General features: G+C 37.5%; 1 protein-coding gene and 1 pseudogene across 6 annotated transcripts in view; both read left to right on the top strand.

The window, feature by feature from the left end:
• The window catches only part of LOC111152345 (potassium voltage-gated channel subfamily Q member 5), a 530,797-nt gene that overhangs the window by 80,416 nt on the left and 423,956 nt on the right, over positions 1–26,425 (top strand). The gene's annotated exons all lie outside the window — the stretch shown is intronic.
• LOC111152230 lies at positions 17,163–25,609 on the top strand (annotated as a pseudogene). The gene is made up of 2 exons (XR_002640911.1): positions 17,163–17,475; positions 24,940–25,609. The product of XR_002640911.1 is annotated as a microsomal glutathione S-transferase 3 pseudogene (transcript).

Genomic DNA, 26,425 nt, shown 5'->3' with positions numbered 1-26,425 from the left:
ATGTTACGTAGATGTGTCAATGGGGTATAGTGGAAGCACAAAGATAATGATTGTACTTGTCCATGGTCTTGTAATGGCTTCTGAAGTACATATTACATGTGCTATTGTGTATTCATGTATATGCATATCTTTATCATTGCAAATATCTAAAAACAGATATTAATGTATGTATGTATGTATATGTACATATTCATATTTTCAATCAGTTTATGAATATGAGGCCCTAATGGTTTGTTTCATATTTTTCCCATGGCCAAATCACTTCTTGATATTATGCTAAGCAAGAGAAAATGCATCAACTCCCATTAAGCAATAAATTCTTTATTTTAGTAAATACCTAATATGGCACACTAAACTGGTTCATGATGGCCTTGACAAAGTACCTTCCAAAAATATCTAAATTAAAACCAAGGCATAATTTAGCCAAAAAGGAGACGGTAACTACTGAAAATGTTCATAAAAAGGAAAGTACAGAATAGTTTTTCTATAGTAACCCACATCATTAGTGATTATGAAGTATCATCTTTATCTGTTCCTTTCTTGTCAAAAGAATAATACTTAGAACCACATATAATAATCTTCTGTGTACATTCATGTTCACAAACATGAAGACACCCACACCAGCATAATCATCCTGCCTATATTATACTTAAGATATTTTAGTGAAGGGACGCCTGGGTGGCTCAGTTGGTTGAGCAGCTGCCTTCGGCTCAGGTCATGATCCCAGCGTCCTGGGATCGAGTCCCACATCGGGCTCCTTGCTCGTCAGGGAGCCTGCTTCTCCCTCTGCCTCTGCCTGCCATTCTATCTGCCTGTGCTTGCTCTCTCTCCCTCTCTCTCTCTGACAAATAAATAAATAAAATCTTTAAAAAAAAAAAAAGATATTTTTGTGAATATATATTAACTTAATTGTTTCTTGGTGTACATATCAAGGATAGATATGTCTATATAACATGGTCATATAAACTGTGAGTCTGTGTGTATGTGTGTGTCCCCATTTAGACATGTGTACCATCTAGGGTTTCTAAATGGGAATGGCAATTCAACTTTGTAAGTGGTTTTTATTTTTTATTTTTTTTTTAAGATTTTATTTATTTATTTGACAGACAGAGATCACAAGTAGGCAGAGAGGCAGGCAGAGAGAGAGGAGGAAGCAGGCTCCCCACTGAGCAGAGAGCCTGATGCGAGGCTTGATCCCAAGGCCCTGGGATCATGACCTGAGCCAAAGGCAGAGGCTTTAACCCACTGAACCACCCAGGTGCCTGCCCTGTAAGTGGTTTTTAGATTTGTATATATATTCACAAAGCCACCTGTTTCTTTTTAAAGGATTACCATTTCCATTCCTAAATGTGAAATCTTGAGTCTGACAAGTGCCTATTCCACTGGAGAACCAGTTTTGATACCTTTTTAAAAAAATAACAAGATACAAAGACTAATTAAATTAATATACATCAGTATCAATTTGTATCAGTAATAAAACTGTTCTGTATGTGATCGTTCTTCCTCCACCTGCGGGTATTATCCAGCTTTTGATTGTGTGTGTGTGTGTTCATTTCAGAATTTTTTTTTAAAGACTTATTTATTTATTTGACAGAGAGAGATCACAAGTAGTCAGAGAGGCAGACAGAAAGAGAGAAGGAAACAGGCTCCCTGCTGAGCAGATAGCCTGATGTAGGGCTTGATCCCAGAACCCTGAGATCATGACCTGAGCTGAAGGCAGAGGCTTAACCCACTGAGCCACGCAGGTGCCCCAATTTTTTTTTTAAGATTTATTTATTTATTTGACAGAGAGAGAAAGAGATCACAAGTAGGCAGAGAGGCAGGCAGAGAGAGAGGGGGAAACAGGCTCCCTGCTGAGCAGAGAGCCTTATTTCAGAATTTTTAAAAATGACATCATTTTACTATATATCTGGATACAGTACGAAATGAAATAAAGTTTATATTTATCAATTAAAATGAATATTACTGAAAAACATCCAGACACCTCCCTGGAGATAAATTATAGCTAAGATAAAATGCTTTAAAATGTCCAGTTTATTCTATGACTCTTGAATCTCCTGCAATTTAAATTATACATGAACCTGAAAATAGTTCAAGGACAGAATAGAAACTAGATACCAAGTAAAATCTTTATATGTATATGTTTAATTGTTCAGCAGCTGTAAAACTTCTTAATAAAATCCAAATCAAAAAAATTCTTTTCCTTCTAGCACTCCAGTGCAGGTGATAAGTGTTCAGGGTCCATGGCTGACAGGGCATTTACTCAACCAGCTAGTATAGTCAGAAGAAGTCTGACTGACTTTTTAGCCAAAATCAGCTCCAAAACTGTAGTTTTTCTTGGTTTCAGATTCTGACCTTCCCTTTCATTTCTTTTTTATCAGTCCTAAAGCTGCTCTGCCTACCCTTGGGGAGTCTCATTATCTACTGTTCAACTGCTCATCCAGAACTTTTGACTGCTTTTAAGGAAGTAACATCTCAAATTCCAGCCGTGGTTTTTAAGAAGTCCGCTTCCTGCTTAGCCACACCTTCCATTTTCCTTCCGTTGACATGCTGCCATATTTCCAAAGTAACTGCCATCTGTAAGCTCCTAAAGGATTTTCTTCACCTTTTATTTATTTCTTTGGTTTCTGTCCTACTCTTTTCACCCAGATTTTACATTGGATCTTTGTGAATATGTTCTCCATAACATGTGAAATGTACTTTCTTCTTAATTTTGTCTTTCCAAATCTTACCCAGTCCTCAGAGTCCATGCCATGTCATGCCTTCCAGAAATTTCCCCTGTGGATCCCTTTCTGGATAATCCCTAAATCTCTGAAATATGTATTAGTATACAGGGCATGTAGAACTAGTGATAAATGTTTTCTGTTGTTCTCTAGTGATATTAACTCTGTAACATGGACTCATCTTTTTTAAGAGAAGGCACCATGGGGCGCCTGGTTGGCTCAGTCGCCTAACACTTGCCTTTGGCTCAGGTCATGATCCCGGGGTCTTGAGATCAAACCCTCCCTCAGGCTCCTTGCTCAGTAGGGAGTCGTCTTCTCCCTCTGCCTCCTGCTCCCTCTGCTTGAGCTCTCTCTCTTTGTAAAATAAATAAATAAAATTTTTAATAGAGAGGAGAAGGAACCATGTCTTACTCTTCCTTTAATCTCCATTAGAAACAAAAAGATAAATCAAGTACTCAAGAAATTCTTATTTATTAAGTAGATTGCAAAGGTCATTATGAAACTACGGCAGTAGTTTTTAGTCAGGGGCACTTTGGGATATTTGGCGATGTCTGAAGACATTTTTTAGTTGTTAGAATTGGGAGGGAGGTCCTACTGGCATCTAACGAACAGAAGCCAGGGATTCTGCTAAACATGCTAATAGTGTAGGGGAACACAAATCTCACCCCCCAGATCTCAGTAGTGCTAAATTTTAGGAATCTTGCCTAAATAGATGTAACATTTCATAGCAAATAATCTAGGATCTTATATATTTCCTCAAAAGGAAGAACTTTTAGGGATTCAGCCATGGAATGCCATTATATGCACTTCTTCTCTTTCTTCCTATTACTAATGGAAGATCAAATAAATGCTCCACAGATTGCGAGAGGTGATTTAAAAACTTACTTCTTTAAATCCTCACATGGCTATCACACAATAAAATCAAACATAAACTGAGTCTACCCTGTATTTATCAAAACATGCATAGGGACTACACTGATTCCTTGGTAACAACTTTCTTCTTCCTAAATTGACTTTGATCTGTGCTCCTCAGCAGTTCTTACCCTTTCTTATTCATATTGCCTTCTGTAATAAGGTTGTTTTTGTCAACATATATTTTGATGTTAAAATTTTAATTACAAATAACTGGAGAAGTATTTATAAATTTGATTTTTTTGCACATATTAACATATTTCGTATGTATTAGGATATGAAATTAAAGGGAGTGAGGGTAGAAAAAATTGAGAAAAAGTTTTGAAATGTAAGAAGGAAAATTCTTTAAGATTTCATATCTTAAAGACATGAAATTATTTGGAATTTTACCCTATTGCAGAGAGAGAAAAACAGTTAGATTTGAATTATTAATAAAATACTTTTTTCCTAAACTTTCTTCTGGATGGTGGGACAAATCATAATACCAAAAGTATAGTTCCTCTTTTGGCTCATGTACTTTTCCTTAAGTAGTCAGGTTCCTACCAGGAACCCGACTATGAAAGAGAAAGGATGCAGTTCTCTAAGGAATTGCAATTATTGCCTATATAGTTTTTATTGTTGTACCTATTTTTGACACATTCCAAAATAATATATTCTTTAAATGTAATATTGATCAGTTTTCCTCCCTTTTAAAATTCTCTAAAAATAAAACAAATGTAGAGAAGATTACTTGGTTTGAAGTAGAAGTCATTCTAAATGTGTGCTTTTATTGCCTTGTTTTTAAGACCTTTATTTTAGTCCATACAAAACATCCAAATAATTTAGTCCTGGAATCCCATTCATTGGCAAACTAAAAGACCATCCAAGTAAATAATAATCTGGGATTACGCTTGGTCCTTGGAAAGGAAATATTTCTAGAAATAAAAATACTGTTCTTCTCTTTTTCCTGTAATTTTCATAGCACTCTGATGGCAGTTTTATGGCCACTAACAGAGATTTGGCCCAGAAAAGCATGTTTAAACTGAGGGTGCACCCCTGCTAAATCAAAATGAATTGTGAAATAGCTAGAAATGCCACAGCTTCTCTTCATGTTCAGCAAATTGTTTCAAGATGTTTTCTATAAACTTGCACTACTTCTGCTTTTATATTTTTACTCATTCATTCAGCAAATATTTACTAAGCACATACCATGTACCAGCCACTAGTCTTTTTTTTTTTTTTTTAAAGATTTTATTTATTTATTTGCCGGAGAGAGAGAGAGAGAGAACAGGCAGGCAGAGTGGCAGCAGAGGCAGAGGGAGAAGCAGGCTCCCCGCCGAGCAAGGAGCCCGATGTGGGACTCGATCCCAGGACGCTGGGATCATGACCTGAGCTGACGGCAACGGCTTAACCAACTGAGCCACCCAGGCGTCCCCCAGCCACTAGTCTTAAGTCCTCAATCACTGATGAGCATAGCACATTCTTCCTATTTGACAGGGATTACAGTCTTACAGAGCAAGTAAACAAAAATCAAATAATCATACAAATAAAGTTTTTCATTCTTTCAAAAAAGCACATATTGAGTGCCTCCAGTGTTCTGGACCTGTTCTAGACTTGGAGGGTACAATGCCAAAACCTAGGAAACTTACATTCTGGCTGGCAAAAAGACAGCAAGCAAATAAAAGTAGATAAATAGATATTGTGGTACTAAAATTAACTGATATAATTAAGTTTTATAAGGGCATGGAAGATTTTGGGAGTTGGGATAATAGGTTTATAGGCATAGTGGTCAAGAAATATTTTTTAAATATTTTATGTATTTATTTGAGAGTGACAGAGATAGTGAGAGAGAGCACATGAGCAGGAAGGAGGGGAAGAAGCAGATTCCCCTCTGAGCAGGGAGCCCTATGCTGGGCTCCATCCTTACTGAGCCACCGAGGCATCCCAAGGTCAGGAAATATTTTAACAGAGACCTGAATGAAGAGAGGGAATGAGTCATGAGAAGAGAATTCCAGGCAGAAAGTGCCTGACATATTAGGAAATCAGCAAGGGAAATTCAGTGAACGAGATAGAGTGGTAGAAGTTGAGGTCAGAGAGATAGGAAGGAGCCAGATCTTTTACATGGCAAATAGCTTTGGTTACTACATACCATACAAAATGCTTTGTAACAAATATAAACATTAAAAGAACAGACATCTGGGAGCCTAACCTAGCCTGGGGAATTAGAGAAGGCTTCTTCTGGGGACTGAGTTGTGTCCCCCCCACCCCCAAATTCATATATTGAAGCCTTAACCCCCAATATGACTGTGATTGAAGATAAGACCTTAAAAGAGGTAAATAGGTGTTAAATGAAGTGGAAAGTGAGATCCTAATCCAATAGGAATAAGGAGAGATATGAGAATAGGAAGAGATACCAGGAAAAGAAAAAAGAGAGAGAGAGATACCAGGGATCCATGCACACAGAAAAAAGGCCATGTGTTAGGATTTAGTGAAAAAGTAGCTGGCCATTTGCAGGCCAAGGAGAGATACCTCAGGAAAAAACAAAACCTACCAAAACCTTGACTTGGACGTCAGCCTCCAGAAGTGTGGGAAAATAAATTTATATTATTTAAACCCTCAGTCTGTAATGTTTTGTTATGGAAGCAGTAGAAGACTGATATAGTTTCCCTGAGTAGGTGACCTTTGGGCTGAAAACTGAAGGGTGTATAGGAGTTAACAACTTGAATAGCATAAGGCAACAGTATGTGCAAGGGCCCTACATTTGAAAAGCACATTGTGTGTTTGAGATTCTGAAGGCCTATTGGCTGAAGCTTCAAGATCAAAGATAAGAACGGTACATGGAGAGATGAAAGAGGTTGAGGAAAGCCAAATCATACCATCTGTTAGGCTCTGTGAAGGACTTTGGTCTTTATCTTGAAGGGGCTGATATGATTCGTTTAAAAAAGTGGCATTTTGTTAAACCTCATTTGGCTTTGGAAAACTGATTGGAATAGGGAAAGAATGAGTGAGGAGGGACCACTCCAAAGGTCCTGAGAGATGAAGTAGCCTGGACTGGAAAGTAGACAAAAAAGATGGAAAGAAGTGAATTGATACTTGCGGATGAAGTTGACAGGGCAAGGATTACTCCTACATCTCCAGGTCTTGCCTGTGGAAGGAAGTTGATACCACTCTTGAGATGGGGAATACTGAATTCATAGTTTTATCTCCAAACCTAATCAGTTCCATTTCGGACATGTTGAATTTGAGATGCTTCTAAAATATCCAAGTGGAGAATGAGTAAGTGGATAAATCTGGAGTTCAGAGAACAGATGGAATCTGGAGATACAAGCTTGGGGTTCACTAGCATATATATATAGTAATTGAAACCCACTGTAGTTTCAGTTCTTTAGAGACAGGGACTTTGTTTTGTTCACTGATGTATCCCAGGTTCATGGAAAAATGCTGACATATAGGAGACACTCAATACATATTTGTTGAATGAATGAATGAATGAATGAAAGAATGAATGGGTGGTGGGGCGCCTGGGTGGCTCAGTGGGTTAAAGCCTCTGCCTTCAAATCAGGTCATGATCTCAGGGTCCTGGGATCAAGCTCCATGTAGGGCTCTCTGCTCAGTGGGGAGCCTGCTTCCCTCCTCTCTCTGCCTGTCTCTCTGCCTACTTATGATTTCTCTCTGTCAAATAAATAAGTAAATTCTTTAAAAAAAAAAAAAGAATGAATGGGTGGATTATCTAGGGAGATCATGTGATATGAAAAGAGAAACAGGTCTAGAATGAAACCTTGAAGAATGACAACGTTCACAGACTGGGTAGAACTTACAGAGAAACAGCAAAGGAACACTCAGAGACAGGAAGAAAATCAGTCAAATCTGAGGTACATGAAGCCAGGGGAAAAGAGTGCTTCAAGAAGAAAAATGAGTTCATCCCCTGGAGTGAGTGGCATGCAGCAGCAAGTCTAGCCTATGAATGAGTACTTCTGAATCCTAATGGCTAGGAGGGCTTTAAAATACTTGAATTTATTTATCACTCTTGTCAATCTTTGAATCAAAGAAGATTTGATTGCTTATGTGCAAGATTTACCTCAGATAATAACAGTCTCTTAGAACCACATCTCCGACACATTCCCAGCATGGGTGTGTATATAATTACATCATCATGCTTTGCATAAAATTATGATCTTAACAACACTTGCAAATAATGAATTCAAATAATAGAACACCAATAGCTTTTCTTGACAAGTTCACTTCAAGTCTTCTGTCTGGATAAAAGCTCAACCACTTTTTGCCTTACTATATCTCCTTCCCTCCCTCTTTTTATTTCACTCCATGCTTCCCTATACTCTGCATAACAAAGACTTTCCTAGCTTCCTGCATAACCACATGATGAGTCATTATTAAGATTTGAAGAAATGATAAAAATTATTTTATTTCACCACCTGTGTACCATCCACAAAAAAAGATAGACTGACTAATTAATTAATTAATTTCCAAGGTCGTGAGTATAATTTGTCTAATCCTAGCTATTCTCACATAAGATTCTCTGCCTTGCAGAAGAGCTATATGGAATCCTCTGGGGACATTTCTCGTACTAATGAGCGTAGTTTTCTTATAGCCAAATTGGGGTTATAGACCTCAATTTAGAGATCGAGAATATTCAGTAGAAAATCCTGCCTCTCCATTTCATCTGAATGGCCTCTTCCTTGAGGTAGATAACCCACTCGACTTTTACATGTTACTATCTGCAATGGAAAGAATAAGGAGAGAAGTCATTAATTGTCCTTGGTTTAGATGTCAACTGTAGACTGTAAATATTTAGTTTAAGGACTACTTTTCCTTCTTTCTCCATGCTTTATTTTTCTTCAGTACACTTATCCTACTTGAAATTTTATTATATATTTATTACTTTATTTGGTCTTGGATTATCTTCTCTTGGAGGATAATCTACATGAGAACAAGAACATTGTCTCTCTCATGTTTGCTGCGTCCTCAAACTCAAAACTATGCCTGACATATTGTAGGAACTCAGTAGTATTTATGGAAGGAATAAATAAGTAGATGCTACAGCCTTTTGGTGGAGGTAGATATAAAAGGCTGGCTGAGTTGGCAGTTTGGTATGAAATCCAGTTCCTGATATCAAGTCACACATTTGAAATCCAGGCAAACATTTTTGCTTAACATCTTTAATTGTCTTATCCTAAGTGTCAACCCTACATTAGATGTTTCCACATAAAGATCCAAGGGTGCTGTGAACTCATGGTATCCCAGACACCCTTCTTTTTTATTTTCTACTCCTACCACAACCTCATACCTCCTTTTCCTCGAGGCCTTTCCTGTCACTTCTGCCTGCTCCTTTGAGTTATCAAACACCTCACTCCTTCAGATATGCAACCAATCACCAAGTTCTATAAATTTTGCCTTTATAATTCCTTTATAATGTTTTTATATCCACCTTCCAAACCACTTGACCCCTGTCCTCGTTCATTGGATAACTCCCTCTTCCTGACAATTGCAATGCCTTCTAATGTCTTCTGGTGCCTCTAGTCTCCTGTTTGTCCAGTCAATATTACATATTCCATATATTCCACACCTAAGTAAATGTGAATATTATTTAATAAATAAACGTTGATTAAGTTTTTTTAAGTGTTCATTCTAAGCTCAAGGAATAGTCTAAGGCCAAATGGAGGTCTTTGTCTTACAAAAGGGTTTAAAGACTAGATATGCTCATATCACTGTCCTTCTCAAAGATGTTCAAAGGCTTCCCATTTACAGTGAGTAAAACTTAATCCCTTAAATGATATTCTCAAACATCCTTCCTATGACCCTAAATACAAACATTCTATGTACCTCCTGTGTTGTTTCCAGAAGGGGCATGCACTTCCATCCTGAGTTGTGTCTTTCTTCATCGCATCCCTCTAACTGGAATGAGTTCCTCTTTCCCTTTGCATACGTGATATAATCCTATGCATTCTTAGACTCCTAACTCAAATATCTGCTCACCCGTGAGCCCTTGTCCACTACCACAGGAAGAATTAAATCTTTTCTGTTTGCTCACAGACTTCCTTTATTCCTCTATAAGTGCACTTACATCTGCTGTGGAGTAGGTTCTGAGCACCTTAAAGACATACATATGCTCCTCGTGAGCCCCTTTTTTTGGTTTGTTTGTTGAAGGCCTCTTATTACTAAGCCTTATTTTCTCTACCTATCTGAGAGTTCAAGTTCATATCAGATAATGTATTTCTAAAGAGTTCCTAGATTACCTCCAGTATGTTCTAGAAAGTGCTAGCGACGATTGTGTAAGCACTATAATGACTGCTGTGCTCAGTTTCTCTAAACTTCTCAATCCTTGAGCTGTCGCATGAGAAGCTTTTAATAGCTTACACAATCTTTAGAGTTCAAAATCAAAATGGATCCTCCACTAAACTGAACAGGACCCTTGTAGAATGTCCTGTGCAATCTAGTTGAATACTTTGCTTCCCTTTTTTTCTCTGACATAGCTCAGAAGCAGTTGCTTGTGTACTTTATGCCTGATACTGTGTGGTTACATAAAATCCCCTTTTGTCATAAATATGATAGTGTTAACCTTGGGCATTATTTGGTAGCTACTGTGATTTCACTAATGACCATCAGATTCAGAGCTTAATTGTCCACTGATATATGTCAGAACGCCATACACTGGCTAATTTCCGTCAGTTTCTAAATGATACTGCTATTGTCAAGGCAGTTCAAAAATAGCAAAAACTTGATTTCCCCTTAATATCCTGAGAATCATATTCATGGGCACCAGGGAGTCTGGGCAATAAATCTGATAGATTTTTGCCATCATATTTAGAATAAACAAATTAGTGCTAGAAAGTTTTCTAATAGGAGATAATAAAGGAAATGGGCAAACACAAATAAATGTTACAAAGAGGAAAAATACAGTCTCTGTGAGCAGATTAATTGCTTTTGTAAATTAGATGGAACTTTTTAAGTATAGGCAAAAGTTCTAAAATTATACAATTTAGCTAAATAACATAGTATTTGTTCCTATCATTAAATAGTTGTCTTTCTATTGGGGCCAAAATTGATGTTAAATATGTTTTATGACAAGTATTTGCCAAATTATTTACCAGTGAATATTTCTTTAATTGGACTGAGCTAAGTGAGAGTGTGATTCCTCCCTAACGTGGCCTATTTCAGGCATGTCACTGCAGGGTGGGTGTGAAGATTAACTCCCATCTCTGGACCTAACAGTGAGATCATTAAAGAACACATGGGGTGCTGGTGTCACACAAAGCGGCCAGTATCTCGGTGTGTTCACAATACAACCAGGTACTCCCAACCTGTCCCAAATCCCCAGGCTAAATCCCTTGAGGCTCTGGTGTTCACCTTGCAGATTTTGGCTATTAATCACAATTATAATCTTGTAAACTGCAGGCTTTCAGTAAATGTTTGCCCTTTGATTATAACAAAGACTTCTTGGTATAAAGGTTCAGATAAGAACCTGAAGCATAGAATGAAATGGGTGATGAGCAGAAGCCTATTCTACGTTTTGCTGAGATCAGCTCCTGCCCTCACATGGTAGTGAGCCTCTTTGGTACCTCACTAAAATGTAAAGAGGATAGACCCTCTTCCTAGCTGAGACCATGTACTGGCTCAATAGTGTACGTAGTTGACTTTTCTGACTTTTTTAAATAAAAATTATGTATGTTTGTACTCACTTCAGCAGCATATGTACTAAAATTAGAATGATACAGAAAAGTCAGCATGCACAAGTTTGGTATGCAAATTTGTGAAGCATTCCATAGTTTTATAGGAAATACAGTTAATAATATGTAACAACTTTGTGTGGTGACACATGGTAGCTAGATTTATCTTGGTGATCATTTTGTAATGCATAGAAATGTTGAGTCACTATGTTGTACACCTGAAACAAGTACTATATCATATGTCAACTAGATTTCAATTTAAAAAAGAGATCTCATGAACAACAGATATTCAAGATTTCTTTTCCTTCAGATTTTGTTAATCAGATTTTGTGAAGTTGAACCAAATAGTTTCAGAGTACAGTACCTAACTTATTCCTATCAAATAATCCACATAAAATAAAGTATTGCTAAATAAATTGTTTTTAGATCAAAAAGTATATATTTAAGATGTATAACATGGTGTTTTGATATACATATATACATAGTGAAATGAATACTATAATTAACATATCCATCTCCTCACATAGTTACCTTTTCTGTGTCTGTGTGTGTGTGGGGGGAGAGCACCTAAGATTTACTCTCAGCAAATTTTTAGAACACAATGGTGTGTTGTTAATTATAGGCACTAAACTGATCTCCAGTATTTATTTATCCTACAGAACTGCTTACTTTGAAATACAGACACATCCAAATTAAAAAAGGGGGAATCAATTATAAGATGACATTTAAAAAATATTTTTAAAGTAACATGTCGAAATTTTTTGAGTCTTGAGAAATTTTTTATCTAAAAATAATTTTCCTCTATAGCACATATCAAAATTTAAAAGTTCATGATTGATGCTTTTGGAATAATTACTTTTATATTGTTACATGTAAAATCATGAAAATATATTTGAGATCATAATTGAGCACCTATTTTACATCATTGAGAACTATTGTACAATTTGTTAAGGATGAAATACAGCAAGAACATTTGTCTTATAACATTAGAGTCCACATCCAGAAACATTATGTGTATCATAGAAAAAATAATGCAGTGGATTTTGTTTTTTTTTAAGTCTTGAAAAATAGATAATTTTCATATAGGAAGCATGTCATGTGATTTATAACACATTAAAAGATAGCTTATAAATTCATTTTAATATTCTCACATAATAGTGCTCAAATTTAAAACTTTTGCTATCTTAAACTTTCCATGTCTTTTCTGATCTTTTATTTAATGCAAACATTTTTATAACATATGTGCACATATTTAAAGAAAGTACTTTGGGGCGCCAGGGTGGCTCAGGAGTTAAGCATCTGCCTTTGGCTCAAGTCATGATCTCAGAGTTTTGGGGTTGAACCCTGCCTCAGGTTCCCTGCTCAGTGGAGAGCCTGCTTCTCCCTTTCCCTCTGCCTGTCGCTCTGCCTACTTGTGCTCTCTCTCTCTCTGTCAAATAAATAAATAAATAAAAATCTTCTAAAAAATAAGATAAAGTATATTAGCATATATATAATAACTTACAATAATAATTTTATGAATGTCACCTAATAAATGAAACCTCTGTTCTAAAGAACTCTTAAATGATATTTAAGTATCAAGAAGCTTATTGGGGATTTGCATAAGCAAATAGATAACAAACTACATATGTCTATTTGTAAGAAATACCTAAAAATTAAAGGAAGTGATGTAAAGAATTGGTTGGTGGGTGGGGGGAGTCTAAGTTGAATTTAAAGAACTAGATCAGGGGCGCCTGGGTGGCTCAGTGGGTTAAAGCCTCTGCCTTTGGCTCAGGTCGTGATCCCAGGGTCCTGGGATCGAGCCCCGCATCGGGCTCTCTGCTCCGAGGGGAGCCTGCTTCCTCCTCTCTCTCTGCCTGCCTCTCTGCCTGCTTGTGATCTCTGTCAGATAAATAAATAAAACCTTTAAAAAAATAAAAAAAAAAAATAAAGAACTAGATCAGATTGAATATGGGTTAATTAGGGTTAATTCTTCCTTTCCTATAGACTGTCTGGGGGACATAGTTCCTATTATATTTTAAATTTTCATACATTTTATTGGCTTGCGGATTGAGCTGTTATTAAAATAATGTTTCACTTCTAAACGTGATTTTGAAAGGTTTGTAGCAATGTACTATGTCTGATTTCTTTAGAGAAATAATAATATAATAATAGTAAGGTGAAGAAATAAAGTTATTCTTTTAGGACTGCATCTTTAAGGATAAGATATTGAGATTCAAAAATACATACATTTCAATAACACAGTTGGATTTGATCTTAACAATTGCTACCATAATATTTTCTAGTTACTCAAAAGATATTGCTATTGTTCAAAATTATTTCAGAGCTCTTCTTTTGGAGTTGCCTTTATAACCAAGTTATGAACCACATAAAATTTTTTCTTTTTTTTTTAAAGATTTTTATTAATTTATTTGATAGAGCACAAGCAGGCAGAGCGGCAGACAGAGGGACAGCCAGAGAGAGAAGAGAAGCAGACTCTTTGCTGAGCAGGGAGCCTGATGCGGGGCTCAATTCCAGGACCCTGGGATCATGGCCCAAGCCGAAGGCAGATGATCAACCAACTGAGCCACCCAGGTGCCCCTCACATTTAAAAAAAAAAAAAAAAAACTAATATGTTACAGTTGCATCTTGTTCTTAACCTAAATGCCATCGCCCACCTTGATTATTTATATTGTTTATCAAAAGGGACCCCAAATATCCTTTTACAGCCTCCCAAAATAAAATTCATTCTTGAAATATATTTAAAAGAATGGGACACAGTTCCAAAGGTAATTGAAAAGTAGTTTTGAAATACTTAAAATTCTGCTCGTGAGAATAAATGTGTAACTTCACAGAGTAACTGTTTTATAAAGGAAATAGATTATTTGGGTTTATAAGTTACGGTATGTTTGTGCAGCCATGTTTTTATTCATTTGTTTACTTAAGAATGTACTACCGTAATAGTATGAAAAACTATTCTTAGTATCAAGGAGACATTTAAAATGTTTCCCTTTATGTTAAGTTGGGTTTTTTTGTGTTTTTTGGTTTGTCTTTGTTTTTGTTTTGCTTGATTGAATATTCATTTGGCTTTTCAGCAGCAGGTAAATCCCTACTTTAGAGGCCTCTCTCTGGTCTTTAATTGTTAATCCCAGTAGAAGCTTTACTCTTTGCGAATCAGTTCTGGACACCACATTCTGTAAACTATGGATCTATAGCCAAAGATTAAATTGATTTTCACATTTTTATGACACAAATAAGACCACATCTGTTTGGTTTGCTGGTTTATGGCTGTCATAATATCCAGTATATAATAGGAGTTCAGTTACTATCTGCTGAGGGGATGTCAGATATCAGACACCTTGTCATTTTTACACCTTCTAAAAATGTTATTTGAAAGACATGTTCAACTTTGGTGAGACAAGAGAAAAGCGTACTTAACAAAAGCAATCTTTAGAGAAGGGATTGCAGGGATGCTTATTCATAGAACATGTAAATCTCTTGTTCTACTTTAGCCACTGTTTCCCCAGGGCCATCTCAAAGCAGCAATTTAAATTCATTTCTGCAATTTTATCAACACTTTATTAAACACCTACTATAAGCCGAAGAGTGACCTAGGGACTGGGAAAATAGTTATAAACAAAGTAGAGGTCCCATGGAGTTTGCATTTTAATGGGGGCGAATGATGATTCTTGAAGATACTATAATGTATTTTTAAGCATTGTTTCTGATGATTGATAAAATGTGAGTAATGATCCCAGTGTACTGAGGTCTCGCTGGTATAATTTGGTGAGCTCCATAAACTGTATCACAAAAAAGAGTGCTGCTTACTCAGTTTGGGCAAATATAGACAATCTGGATGACTAAACACCTATGTTGTTTTACCAGTGTTGTAATGGTTTGCTTAAGATGAATGGTTGACCACCTTGAACTTCCCAGGAGTTAACAAATAATATCTTCATTGGGAAATCATTCTTGGATGACATATGCTTTTAGAAAATAACACATGTGAAATGTTAGTATAGGAACACTTATTTTTGGTATAATCTTTGATAAAGACTACAGGCTTTGGGCTTTTTATAACTTAGCATTGGCCACATACTAAAAGAGTGATGCACACAGCATCACCTGAGTCCTTAACTTAGAATCCATCTCCATGAGGCTGCCTCTAGATATTTTAATGTGCATTTAAACCACAGAAATAAAAACTGGGTGAATACTTGTATTCATGCACTCATGAATGAGTTTCTCTAAAAACATAAAAAATACGCCTCGTACTAAGAAGGTATTTGAAAAAAATTAGAAGACCTTTTGTTTGGTACATATTCACTTAGCTTTTACAGTCAGTAGTACCAACAGTAGGTAGAATCCTGCCTTGGAGTTGCTCCTAGCATGACCTCGCATGACTCTCTTTCTTAAAAATTATCACACTGCCAATCACTACCCATAAATCTCGAGAGGGCAAAGACTGTGTTTTATCTGTATACCTCTTCCAGTCCCTACAGCCACCCCAAAACATACATGATGCATCATGCTTAGAGTACCTGTATGTTTTACTAATTGGCTTTGGTTAGGATCCCTGAAGAGCCTGCTTCCTTGCTTTATATTGCTAAAGATTTCCCTTGAGGAGCATCCCTGAGAAACTGAGGTTGCCCTGGCAGCCAGCATTTGCTTTTTTTCTAAATTCCTTTTGATAGCCATGATCTTATGAAAGAGCTCCTATGAACTGATCTCTAAGAGACTTTGAATACTTATGTTGCGAACGTGGGCCTCATCCTTTGCTGGTCTGCCTACTCTGCTTGCCACTTTTCTATCAGCAGTTGGTGGCATTCAGCAGCAGCTGCCTTATCTTTATCTTGCTTTTCACTTGAAGATTTGGGAGCTAAGCCAGGTCTTGAGATTGTTCCCTTCTGCTCCTTCTTGTGGTCTTATTTGAAATCCTTTCACATATTTGAGGGGTACCCAGACAGGAAGGACCAAAAAAAAAAATGACAGTTTCTCCCACTCCCCAGTATAAGTCCGATTTTAGGCCTGCCTTTGTAATTGCTAGTATTTCATCAGTTGTTCTTTTTGTATTGAAATGTAAAAATATTCTAGCTTTGTTTTCTAAAAATAGCTTCTAAGAAGTAGTTGAAACATGGATGTAAAATATAGTCAGTTGGAAAAAAAAAAGAGATACTACTGGGATCGGGGGGTAAGGGCATTCATTCATTCATTCATTCATTCAAAAACTGTTGAACATCTACTGTTTGTTTGGATCTGTGAGGCATGCAAAGATGAACAAAACATAATTGCACTCCCTTAAAACATGCAATCTAGGTGGAAAAATTGGAATTTTGCCCTGTACCAGCAGGTATCTGAACTCCACTCAGATTTTTAGACCCCTACTATGCTAGGTTTCTGATGGAAAAGTGTTATTCTTTCTTCCCTTGGAGAAGTATTTTGAAAGACTAATATGGTCTCGCTTCCCCAAAGATGAAGGACATTGAAATGGAGGACAGAGGCAGAGATTTCTCTAGACATCAGGCATCCCTGGCAGTTCCAGTCTACCTGCTGCTTCCAAATATAACCCTGCTTGGAAACCCCTCCTCTTGTAGGTTCCTCTGCGTAAGACCCAAACTTCTTAGGTCATGAAAAACAAAAGAATAAAAAATTTTATGTGACTAAAGACCGGTTTTATACCAGCACCATTTCACTCAATTCTTACCCCAATGAGATGAGACAGATATTTTGCTGGTGAAAAATCTGGGTACCGAACGCCCAAGCCAAGTCAGGATTCAAAACCAAGTCTGTGCGACTTCAAAGCCAGACATGCTTTAAATGTTACAACTTTGTGGCATCCTGCTTAGAGGTCCTTCTCTGAAGATGGTGTCTTTTCTTGCCAGTGATGGCCCTGTGGGCCTTTCTGGGTAGTTCTCATGGGTTCCTCTCTTGTCTGGGTTATTCCCTTGCTTCCTTGAACAATTCCTTAGAGATTGGACAGCACAGTGTTACTGTGCCAGCATCATCTCCAGAACCCTCTAGTGCTGCCAGCTATTCCCTAGGCCTCTCCCAAGAGACTTCCTCAGGGACAGACCCCCTCAACTTGGACCCTCCTGGCTTTAGGGCATACAGCCAGAATCTATCACCATTGTCCCAGACCACTGAAGGATGTGGCAAGAATCTCATAGTCCTCATAATTCCCATCCTTCCTATGCCTGGTATAGAACTAAATCTGGTGGTGACTCAGTCAGTGTTGAGTCAATGGTAGAGACATGATCCAAAGACATCTATTGTCTAGCACCCAAGGCAGTGCTCACAATCATTCTGCCATTCAGCCTCTGGAGTGTCCTTTGTCCCATATGAAGAAGCTTTAGAACCTGTGCTTTTGAGTCATTGTGTCTACTTTTTATAGTTTTACTATCTTCTCTGTTGCCTTTTACTGCTATCCAAGTGAGTGCACAGCTCACTTAACCTTCTGCTAAGTTTGCTGCTTTTAATCTGTCATGGAATGGATACTTTTTCACATTTTATCTAAAATGAGAAATGACAAGACGCCTAGGGAAGGATTCCTGTGCATTCACCTAAGTTTCTGAATCTATCAAATTAATTGTTGCCTCTTCTGAGAAATTTTTTTGCTTCCTCCTTGACATAGCTATGTCATGTTATTCGTGTTGCTGTATCCTTGGAGTAAGTATTAAAGGATATTTTCTTTTCCCTTTGTTCCTACAGAGTATAGGCAAGGTATAAGCATGTAATTTTCTTCAATTTCTTTCTTATTTAGCCATTTTTCAGCCAAAGAGGTTTCTGCTAATACACAGAAATCCTTTTTCAAGAAAAGGATGATCAAATCAGTGTGGAGCGATATGTGATATTTGATGTGATTCATTAATTGCTATAATCATAAAACTCCTGGAAGTGTAAAACAGTGAGAATATTAGATATTATTTTGTCTGGTCATTTTGTTTTCAGATCAGGAAACTATAGTAGACTGTGAAAATTAAGGGCTATGTTCAAGGTCCCAGAGATAGTGGGCCTAGAGCCAGGATAAAACCCCAACCTCTGGTTCTTAGTTCATTGCTTCTCCCTCTCTCTACTCCTATTTCTTCTTCCTAGAATCGGGTGTATCTACTAAATGACTGTAGATTTTATATTTACCTTAGGAGTATGGTAGTTACTATCCTATGGGTTAGTGTCTTGCAGAGAATAAAGCAGCAAAGTAGGAAGTGTATGAATTTAGAAACCAGGTAGACAATGACCAAATACAAGTTCTGTCATTTTGTGGCTGTGATATTGGATAAGCTACTTAATCCCTCTAAATGTTAGTTTTCTCATCTGCAAAATGGAGATTATACTAATAACCATGGAGTGAGAGTTAAGTGAATTGATTACTATATGGTGCTGAGAACAGTGCTGGACCCCTAGTAGGTGTCCAGTAAGAGAAATGTACAACAATTATCAGATGTCTTCTTCTCCTTTATCTAAAAAAAGTACCTTTTTTCCTTTTATGCTTAAAATAATAACTTTTTGTTATATGGCAATTATTGTAGGTTTTTGATAAGTCCTACAAATGAATAAGTTTATAAATAGGTTTAAAGTGTGCATTTGATTTTCATAGTTTGTTTTTTAATGCAGGTCTGAGTCTCTGCTGGGAGTTGCAAAGAAGTAAGTATATTTACAAAGGCATTTAAGTGTCACAGACCAACATTTCTCAAAGCCTGATCTTAGATCACTTGCATAAGAACCACTCGAGGGGGTGGGCTTTAAAAAGGGAAGATTCCCAAGCTCTACAATAGACTGATGAATGTGAATCTCTAATGATGAAACGGCCCAGGAATCTCTATTTTAGAACAAACTCAAGGTATGATTTTCATACATTCTAATTGTTGAGAACCACTACTGTGGATAGATCAGGTTTTTTTAGATTATTTATTTGAGAGAGTGTGTGTGTGTGAGCATGTGTGTGCGTGTGTGTGCGTGCACACGTGTGTGCACATGCACACACGCGAGTAGGGAGAGGAAGAGATTCCCAAGCAAACTCCACCCTAGGCACAGAACCCATTTGGGGCTTGATCCCACTACCCCAAGATCATAACCTAAACTGAAACCAAGAGTCCAAACCCAACCAACTGAGCCACCCAGGTGTCCCTAGATGAATTATTCTAAATGCCAGATTACTCAGCTTAAAATATTATTTTCATTATTCTATGTCCTTGTTTAAATAATCTTTAGTACTCGCTAATTTCCAGTTTGGCAAGCAGGGTCATTCACTGTCAGGTTGTGTGAACTTCCCTATTTAGTCTTGTGACAGGCTGGAAAATGTCTTCCAAAAGATGTACATGTGCTAATATCCAGAATCTGGATATAGGGTTCCTTAGTCTGTGGCAAAGGAATTTTGTAGATGTGCTTAAATTAAGGATTGTGTGATGGACATTATCCTGGCTATTGAGGTGAGCCCATGTAAGCCTGATGGTCTGTATAAGAAGAGCAGGAGGATCAGATAGTATGTGAAGATAGAAGCAGGAGACTGGAGTGATGGCAGGAAGGGGGTCCTGAGCCAAGGAAGGCATGTAACTTCTAGTAGCTGAGAGGGGAAAGGAAAAAAATCCCACCCCCCAGTCTCCAGAAGGAACCAGTCCTGCTGACACCTTGACTTTAGCCCAGTGAGAGTGATTTTGGAATTCCGATCTCTAGAACCATAAGATACTAGATTTGTGCTGTTTTAATCCAACATACTTAACAGTAATTTGTTGCAGCAGCAATAGAAAACTAGTACCTTGGTTTTTCTCCAACCACCTGTCTTTTCTGGTCCTGAGCTCCTCTCTCACTGGTTCTTGCATGCTCCCTGAATCTGGTCTTAGCTTATGCTTTCTTATCTCTGAGCTGTGCTCAGTTTCTACCTACCAGACAGGCTCTTTTTTTTTTTTTTAATTTTATTTTTAAATTTTATTTTTTATAAACATATAATATATTTTTATTCCCAGGGGTACAGGTCTGTGAATCGCCAGGTTTACACACTTCACAGCACTCACCATAGCACATACCCTCCCCAATGTCCATAATCCCACCCCCCCTCTCCCAACCCCCCTCCCCCCATCAACCCTCAGTTTGTTTTGTGAGATTAAGAGTCACTTATGGTTTGTCTCCCTCCCAATCCCATCTTGTTTCATTTACTCTTCTCCTACCCCCTTAACCCCCCATGTTGCATCTCCTCTCCCTCATATCAGGGAGATCATATGATAGTTGTCCTTCTCCGACTGACTTATTTCGCTAAGCATGATACCTTCTAGTTCCATCCACGTCGTCGCAAATGGCAAGATTTCATTTATTTTGATGGCTGCATAGTATTCCATTGTGTATATATACCACATCTTCTTTATCCATTCGTCTGTTGATGGACATCTAGGTTCTTTCCATAATTTGGCTATTGTAGACATTGCTGCTATAAACATTCGGGTGCACGTGCCCCTTCGGATCACTACGTTCGTATCTTTAGGGTAAATACCCAGCAGTGCAATTGCTGGGTCATAGGGTAGTTCTATTTTCAACATTTTGAGGAACCTCCATGCTGTTTTCCAGAGTGGTTGCACCAGCTTGCATTCCCACCAACAGTGTAGGAGGGTTCCCCTTTCTCCGCATGCTCGCCAGCATCTGTCATTTCCTGACTTGTTAATTTTAGCCATTCTGACTGGTGTGAGGTGATATCTCATTGTGGTTTTGATTTGTATTTCCCTGATGCCGAGTGATGTGGAGCACTTTTTCATGTGTCTGTTGGCCATCTGGATGTCTTCTTTGCAGAAATGAAGACAGGCTCTTTTTGTTGTTGTTCTCCTTCTGTCTGTCAGGAGGGAGTGATTTCCCCTTCTCTGATGTTCTAAGGCAACCAGGACCTGTGCAATGTATTGTACATACAGTAATGGAAACCGCCATCCAGGAATGGGTAAGCACAAAATCTCTCAAATCAGAACTCCTAAATTTAGATCCTGATTCTACCACAACAGCCTTAGAGAAGTTTCTTAACTCCCCCTAGTCTCAGTGTCTTCGTTTCTGTCAACCTCCTCAGCTCATGAAGTCTAGAGATGCTTCACATGAAAGTGAATTGCATGGTGGATCATTCAAAGTAAGGACTGGATATATGTTGGTGATTATATGAATTGTCGTTCAGCATATCTCTGATTATTATCTTTTTTTTAAAAAAAAGATGTTATTTATTTATTAGAGAGAGAGAGAATGAGCAGAGGGGAGGAGCAGGAGAGAAAGAGAGGCAGACTCCCTGCTGAGGAGGGAACCTGATGTGGGGCTCGAACCCAGGACCCTGAGATCATGACCTGAGCTGAAGACAGATGCTTAACCAACTGAGCCACCCAGGCACCCCTGATTATTCTCTTGCAGAGCTCTTCAACCGTATTGCTTACATTTGTGTTTTTGTTTCCCTGTCTGTTAACTCCATAAACAGAAGCATGATAATAATTATAACAACAAATAACAATAATAATACTAGTGAAGTGATATAATGAAAGGAGCACGATTTTGGAAGACATTGTTTCAGTTTTAGCTTCACAATTTACTGGCTGTCTTAATAGAAAAGAAATTGAGTTTTCTTCATCTGTAGAATGTGAATAATAATAGTCTTTCCCTCTTAGAACTGATTTCAGGATTAAGTAGAATGACCAGTTTAAATCTTAGCACCCAGAACATGATGAGAGTTGAGTACATGTTAACCATTGCTAATGGCAATTTTTACTTGTCTTTATTCTGTAATTAATCTTGATATTCCTGTTACTTTATATATGACAAAAATATGAGAAATGAGGGGAAGAAAATTTGGTATGTGTCTAATATATTATGCTTTGTTATCAGATGTGTTACAGACTATGAGTCCCATAGGCCTTTAGGGCTTACTGTTGGATTAATGCTCAAACTACAAAAATATGCAGGACACACATAAAACTTGGCTGCTTCCCTCTCTGCCTCCTTCTTTCCCTCTCTCCCTTTCTTCCTTCCTTCCTCTCTTTCATCTCAGGTGATTGGATGAATAGTTTGGTATTTTAAATACTTTGAATACATTAGATTTTGGAACCGTTTTTGCAAAAAAAAAAAAAATCTGTGATTCAATACATTGCCATTCATCATTACCTTCCCTTTACAACCCTTCATGCTATTTTAGTGCAGACGAGAACTTGCCTATCCCAGCTAATTTGAATTCATTTTTCAAATGAGAGTTCATAAGTGACTATGCTAAAATTAAGGTCTATTACATTTTCTGCACTTCCTTTGTCTGCTAATGTTATAATATGGTTTTTAAGTAATTGGGTTTCTTTTGACATGATTTCTTATTTAGAAACTCTGGCTTATTTGCAAGTCTTTTATCTATACATGTTTATATATTTTATATAGATATTTTCTTCCTGGTTGCCATGTAATTATTTTAGAGAGACTTGGAATTACTTGTTTTTATTTAAGCCATATAAAATACCTGTATATCCCTAAAAAAATATGAATCCAAGAATGCTAGGAAAATTGGTAGTAAATGTTTTTTGTCATTAAAAGCAAGATGGGAGGGGCGCCTGGGTGGCTCAGTCGGTTAAGTGTATGCCTTCAGCTCAGGTCAGGATCCCACGGTCCTGGGATGGATCCCCGCATCGGGCTCCCTGCTCAGTAGGGAGCCTGCTTCTCCCTCTCCCTCTGCTGCTCTGCCTGCTTGTGCTCTCTCTCTCTCTCTGTCAAATAAATAAATAAAATCTTTAAAAAAGAGAAAAGCAAGAAGGGAAAATGAAACTAATTCATATACAGAAAAAATAAGTATATTTAAATGTACTAAATAGATGGCTTAGACCTCATACGTTGTCATTTATTATTTTTAAAGCAAGGAAAGATTACCTCCTCTTCTTACTCCTTTGGCCACTTTTATTCAAAAGCTTAATTTTGTAATTTAGGAGATCAGATTTAAAAGGCAACTGGGAATTTCCCTCATGACCTGTGGGATAGTCTAGTCTTTGTGTACTCTTCCTGCACTTCCTAGACTACACAACATCAGAGTGGTTACAGTCTCTCCCTGGAAACCTTTCTTAGTGACCCAGTGCCTTGGAAATTTGTTCATTTTGTCCTAAGGAGACATTCTGACTCTAGTCTTACACACACACACACACACACACACACACACACACAAGTTAATTTAAAATGAGAAATAGAGACTTCATCTGACAAAACAGAAAATGTTTGCCCCGTTGAGAGATTTATGGCCCCATGTTCCCCTTGGCCACACTGCTTGAGTGCCATCACTGAGAAGTGAGAGGCAGTGCTGAACGAAAACCATACTACTTTACAGACTTGGTGAGAGTAATTTTACTCATGAATAAGCAACAGCTCATGCTTGTGCAAAATGTCCATCTGTGCCCTCTCACTGTGGCTCTCCCTCATTAAAAAGAGGCATTGGAAGCCAAATAGAAAATATAGTGTTTAATTTACCATAGATTTCAGAGCAGAAATACGAGTTTTGTTTTACCTTATAACGTGATTATATTTAACAAATTTAAACAACTCAATATAATCCTAATGTGTTAATTCATCCATTATGAAAGTAACCACTTATCTTAAAGAATATGTTAAAATTGGTTTCTTAAATACTAAAATAAGGATGAATTTTTACTTAAAAAAATTTCCCTACTTTTCCCCTAGACATAATTTGTTTTTAAAAAAGTCATCTAACAGAGGGGTACCTGAGTGGCAGAGGTTTGGTTTCTGCTTAGATCCTTGATCTTGGGGTCATGGGATGGAGCCCCACATCTAGCTCCATGCTCAACTCAGTCTGCTTGGGATTCTCTTCCTCCTTCTCCCTCTGTTCCTACCCCTCCCCCCACATGTTCTCTCTCTCAAATAAATAAACAAATATCTTTAAAAATCATCCAACAGAGGAACCATGATATCTTCTCAAAGGGTCTTTTTAATATAATATCAAATTATATTGTAATCTAGTTGGTGACAAAATAACACTGAGTTATAGTCAACTCAATATATAAGTATATATTCCAAAAATATATAAATTCAATATATTTAATGAAGTTCAGGTAGCAGTCATTTTTTTCTATGTTTCCCAAAACTGAATTGATCATACTGATTGCTGGTTTGGGGGGGGCAGATTTCACTGATTAATTTAAAAGTAGTATATATGGTGGGCTTGACTTTTCTTTAATAAGTGTGGGAGGAAAAATTAATTTCTATAAGAATCATTCTTAATTACCAAAGATAGTATAACCTATTTATCTTTATTCTTAGCAGGAAGCCCATTTATATTAGTATATTTGAATTTTACAGTGAAAACAATTCATAAAATTAGATATAATTTATCAGATATTTTATTATGTAACAAAAATGAATATATCATTGTCATCTCTTAGTACAGTTTCCAAAAATGCCCTATTTCCTAAGTAATTTGTATGCAGAATGCATAGATCTATTGTATATAAAAGGTTTCATCTCACATAATCTAAAAAAAATAAGAAATTTGATAAATAATTTTTTTAACTTAATAACATGATCCCTTAAATTTATCAGAGAAAAGGTAATTTACAAACTCCGGATAAATCTGGTTTTCCATATTGTCACTTTCTCACAACAAATTACTTGTTTTCATAAATTTCACTGTTAAAAATAAACAGGGCATCTTTTAAAATTCTTGTCAAAAGGTGACTGGCCAGTGCAGGGGTTGCAAATAAGGGGAGGTGACAGGGTGATTAGAAAGCAGTGTGGTGGGCAGCGGCTGAGCAGCAGTGATCCTGAGCCAGCACGACTATCCTCTCTTAAGGAACGTGGTTTTGTGTTTCTGACCTGTGCTGCCAGCTTCATAATGGTAGCTCATCTAATCATCAGCGTTTCCAAGGCCCGAAAGAAGTACCAAGTGAAGTATCCTACCATGTACAGCATGGACCCGAAAACGGGCACCTTTTCAACCACGTTCAGCGCGCCCACCAGGACACATTGAAAGTGTAACCACCCTTCTTATTTTTCCTAGCTGTTGGAGGTGTTTACCGCCCAGGTATAGTTTCTGGCCTAGCCTTGGCCTGGATTGTTGGACAAGTTCTTTATGCTTATGGTTGTTACACAAGAGAGCCCAGCAAGCGGAGTCGGGGAGCCCTGGGCTCCATAGCCCTCACTGGCCTGATGGGCACAATGGTGTGCTCTGCCTTCCAGCATCTTGGTTGGGTTAAAACTGGCTTGGGCAGTGGGTCCAAATGCTGCCATTGAAGAATTATAATGTGTTTAAAATCTTATTCATTTTGAATGATTTACTCTTATTTTCAGTTACGTTTTTCTTTTCTAAATATAGTAAAAGCTTGTGGCATTAGCCTCATGCCTAAAAAAAAGAAGCAATAGAGAATAGATTATGAAATGTTATTTTATACACACACACACTCTCTCTCTCTTTCTCTCTGAATTTAATTCTGTTTTGTGATTAAAGGGGAAAAAAACCAGGGAGGAATAAAATTAAGAGAATGTTACAGACTATGTTCTCCCGAAATATGTATGTTTAAATCCTAACCCCCAATGTGGTGATATTAGGAAGTGGGGCCTTTGGGAGATAATCAGGTTATATGGGTAGAGCACTCTTGAATGGAATCAAGTGCACTTATGAGAAGAGACATGAGAGTTCCCTCTGGCTCTCTGCTCTCCACCATATCAGGATAAAGTGAGAAGACGACCATCTGTGAACCAGGCCCTCTGGATGTCCCAACACCTTGATCTTGGACTTCCAGCCTCCAAAACTATGAGAAATAAATGTCTCTTATATAAGCTACCCAGTCTATGATAATTTGTCAAAGCAGCCCTAGCTAAGATAGAGATAGGATATAAAAAGAGAGGTCATGATCCTCAGAGTCCTGGGACTGAGCTCCCTGCTTCGTGGGGAGTCTGCTTCTTCCTCTCCCTCTGACCCTCCCCACGGCTCATGCTTGCTCTCTCTGTCTCTCTCAAATAAATAAATAAAATCTTTTTTAAAAATAGTAAAGACAGAACGAAGGCCTTACGTTCTGTGGCATGTTGATTAAGGGTAAGCTGTTCAGATCACACTTACTCATGGCCTGCAGGAAAAGTAGTTTCTTTTCAAAATACTCATCAGCTGGTTAACTACTACAACAATTCAGTCCTTACACATGGAAAAGCTTTCTTGAAATG

The sequence above is a fragment of the Enhydra lutris genome, unplaced genomic scaffold (genome assembly GCF_002288905.1).
Source record: "Enhydra lutris kenyoni isolate GAN:26980312 unplaced genomic scaffold, ASM228890v2 scaffoldscaffold28, whole genome shotgun sequence".
In the NCBI taxonomy this organism is placed as follows: domain Eukaryota; kingdom Metazoa; phylum Chordata; class Mammalia; order Carnivora; family Mustelidae; genus Enhydra; species Enhydra lutris.
The sequence above is the reverse complement of the archived record's forward strand: the minus strand, read 5'-3'. Positions and strand labels throughout refer to the sequence as shown.